Source organism: Brassica oleracea, chromosome C7 (genome assembly GCF_000695525.1).
Source record: "Brassica oleracea var. oleracea cultivar TO1000 chromosome C7, BOL, whole genome shotgun sequence".
NCBI lineage: Eukaryota > Viridiplantae > Streptophyta > Magnoliopsida > Brassicales > Brassicaceae > Brassica > Brassica oleracea.
In genome coordinates this window covers 20,333,597-20,337,525 of record NC_027754.1, presented here as the reverse complement: position 1 = coordinate 20,337,525, position 3,929 = coordinate 20,333,597, and the positions used below count along the sequence as shown (strand labels likewise).

Below are 3,929 nucleotides of genomic sequence, written 5' to 3'. Positions count from 1 at the left end.
GAGACCACTTCTGAGGGTGATTGGTGACGCGACTCAAATAAGAGTTGGTTTCGTGTGTTCCACAACGCCCACATGATCCAAAAGAGTATGTTTATTGACACTCCCGTCGGCGGAAGGCAAGTCCAATTGCTCGAAGCTTCAAGTGCGATAATTATTGATGGGCACATAGTTGAGCAGAACGGTGATTGGAGAGGAACGAGGTTCCACACAGTCGCAGTAAAGGTACAATGTAGGAAAAGGTGGTTCACAGATTCAGATCCCCCGCAGTGGATGCATGAGATATTGTTAATTACTCCCCGTCGTTGCAGGTTCAGACCAGTAGGTAAAGCTTCATGGATTGTTTTCCAGATAAAGAGTTTAAGCTTCGGAGAACAAGCCACATTCCACACTACCTTATGCCAATTGAAGGTTGTTGATGTCGTAGGTTGGGTTATCTCCTGTAATTTTTGCTCAGAAGCTGCCGCATATCTTGATTTTGCTGTGTATGCTCCTGAGGCTACAGGGTACCAGATGTAGGAATCTTGTTGTCCCGTTATGCTTGGTCGAATTGCCATGATCTCATTCTTAAGCGTAGGTAGTAGCTCTTCAATTCTTGCAATGTTCCAGCTTCCTTTATCTCGCAAAAGCAGATCAGACACATATAAATCACTTTCCTCTTCTCTTACAGGTCCAAAAGGCATTAGCACAGAGGAAGTTGAAATCCACGGGTCTCTCCAGACCTTTGTGGTCAATCCATCTCCGACTACTTTCCCCAGTTGTTCAATCAGTAAGTCTCTTCCCGCTAGTACCCCTCTCCATCCATGAGAGGCTGATTTCTCAGGTTGCACTTTTAGAAAGATGTTGTTTTGGCAATATTTGCCCATCAGCACTCTTGCTAGTAAGCAGTTAGGATTGGTTAGCATCCTCCAGGGTAGTTTTGCTAGGAGAGCTGTGTTGAACCGTTGAATTTCCTTGAATCCTAGTCCTCCCATACTTTTTGGCATAGTGAGTTTATCCCAAGAGATCCAGCACATTTTCTTTGTTCCATCATTTGCATCCCACCAAAAACGTGTTAGCACAGATTGTATCTTCTTGCATAAACTTACCGGTAGTTGGAAACAGGACATAGGGAATGTTGGTATCGCCGATAGGACTGATTGGAGAAGAGTCATCTTGCCTGCAGTGGATAGATATCTAGACGAATAAGAGATTGCTCGTTGCTGAATCCTATCGACAATGGAGGCGAAAAGGTCCTTCTTGCGGCGTCCAAAGTGCTCTGGGAGTCTGAGGTATTTGCCTACCCCTCCCTCCCTTGCTATATTGAGTATCTGTTTTGCCCTAAATCTCGCTGATGAACTCGTTTTCCTTGCAAAAGTGATTGATGATTTATCGAGGTTGATCTTTTGACCTGATGCTTCCTCGTACAGGTTCAGGATCTTCATCAGCGTGGAGCAGCTTCTCTCGTCTGATCGGATAAAGAACATGGTGTCATCGGCAAAAAGTAAGTGATTTATTTGTGGACATTTTGTTGCCACTTTAACACCCGCCAGACAGCCATCTCTTTGAGCTTTTGCGCATAATCCTGACAAAACTTCACTACAGAGGATGAAGATGTAGGGGGGCAGAGGATCTCCCTGTCGGATCCCCCGCTGAGGTACAACTCTTCCAAGGACTGAGTCGTTGATCAAGAAAGAGTATGAAACCGTGGAGATGCATTCCATGACCCAGGTAACCCACTTCTCATGAAAGCCTAGTCTCATCATTACTGCCTTTATAAAACTCCACTCTAAGCGATCATACGTTTTGCTCATGTCAGTCTTAACTGCCATGGAGCACTCTAAGCGATCATACGCTCCATTACCTAAAAACGTCAAAGGCCAAATTCATATATGTTATATATATTAAAGAATGGTATATAACATATATGAGTATACATTGTGGTACGTTTATTATATCAAAGAGTTATGTTGGAATTGTGGAGAGTTGTGTTGCTTAACACACACAACCCTTTGACTAATATAAAAGACCTCGTGCATCGTCTTCTGCACACGGAAGAAAACGAAAGTCTTTCAAAACACATAATAATAATACTGATTATCAACAAGAGAGATTAAGGAAGGTTTGGGATTTCTTGTCCATCAAGAAAATCACCAAAAGGAAAAGGTGAAAGAGGAGAACATCAATTGGTGGGATTGCATCTAAGCATGGATCAAGGTTAGTGCTTCTACTTTGTTTAGAAACATGTTAGGATTGAATCAAGGCAAATCTAAATTAGGTCTTGGTGAAGAAATAAATTAACATTCTCCGCCGGAGAAAGGCATCGATGATGGCCGATTAACCGAGGATTTCAGCAAGAAGTTGAGGTTTCCAGAAGAAGGAGAAGATGATGATGAAGAAGAATTCTCTTTTGCTTATGTAAACGCAGAAGGATATCCAATCGCCGCGGAAGAAGCTTTCGAGGACGATCACATCCGTCCTGCTTACCCTCTGTTCAACAGCGACCTCCTCTTCGATTACGAAAAATACGGCGTTTCAGCGACCGATGACAGCAACGAGACTGTCCGGCCGCGTCTTAGAAAACTCTTTGTGGAGGATCGCGACGGAGACGGCGACGGTAAGAGCGCGGAGGAGGGTTCAAAGCTCGATCCTTTGGGACCGTACTGCTCGTGGTCGGACGGAACGGTTGCCGAAGCGTCGCCGGAGACTTGCCGGAACTCCACGGGATTCTCGAAGCTATGGAGGTTTAGGGATCTCGTCTTGAGAAGAAACAGCGACGGAAGAGGCGCGTTTGTTTTCTTGAACAGTAACGTTAGCGGTGGGGACAAGGCCCAGTCTTCGTCTTCTTCTGCGGCGGCGAAGTTGACCAGTGAGGATGATAAGAAGCAAATGGAGGCGGAGAATAAGTCAGCAAAGGGAAAAGAGGAAACGACGTCGTCGAGGAAGAGGACAAAGTCGGCGCACGAGAAGCTTTACATGAGGAACAGAGCAATGAAGGAAGAAGGGAAACACAGATTGTAGCTTCCCTACAAGCAAGTTGGATTCTTCACTAATGTGAATTTACCAGAAATATTCATCCTTTCTGACAATATTTGTTTTTTTGCTGTAAAAGAATGGGAATTCTATATCTTTCGTTAATGAATAAGACATCCCTTATATAAGGTTTACAAGATAGAGATAAAAGGAAAGAATACAAATCATAATCCAACTAAATTTAAGATAACTACTAAATACATAAATGGAAAGATTACATATACAAGGAAAAAGAAATAGGGTTTCCTTTTCTCTAAAGCTTGTGGCCGCCTCTTTCTCTCATCTAAGGCATGTGGCCGCCTCTTTCTCCTCTCTCTAGGGTTTCGGCTATGTCTCTTTCTTCTAGGGGTTGGGCTGGTTATGGACCGGGCCGGTTATGGACATTCATCACTTGATTTATAACAATCCCCCTTGGATTCCATAACCATACATGATTGTAATACGCTTCACGTTGCATCATTAAAACCTTACCAGGAAAAACCCAGTGGAACAAAACCATGATGAAGGAAAAAGAGTACAACACGTACTACTCCCCCTGATGAGAACCTCTCGGTCAAGTTATTACTGAACTGTAATTGGACCACTTCGACCTCTTCGGCCTTTTCTCATGTTCTTTGACATCGTGTGTCTTAGTCAAGTAGATGTGCTGAGCAATGCGGATTGCATTGTACTCGAAGATCACTGTCGGTTCTTTGCAAACTCATGTGTGCATGAGTCTTTGCAAATCGTGTGTATATGGACAATATACCGAGCATGGTTCCATGAATTAATAATCTCAGGTTGTAAACCTATGATCCGGTGTATCTTCTACACGGATGTGTACCAATATCTTGTCCATTGATCTTTCTCTATTATCATGTTGAGTCATAGATCTCAACCACATAAGCTCTCGAATACCTTGGCTATTATGATTGGTTATG

At 43.4% G+C, this 3,929-nt stretch overlaps 1 pseudogene; it reads left to right on the top strand.

Moving 5' to 3' along the window:
- Positions 1 to 2,277: 2,277 nt before the first annotated feature.
- On the top strand, positions 2,278 to 3,062 carry LOC106302804 (annotated as a pseudogene).
- The last annotated feature ends 867 nt before the right edge of the window (positions 3,063 to 3,929 follow it).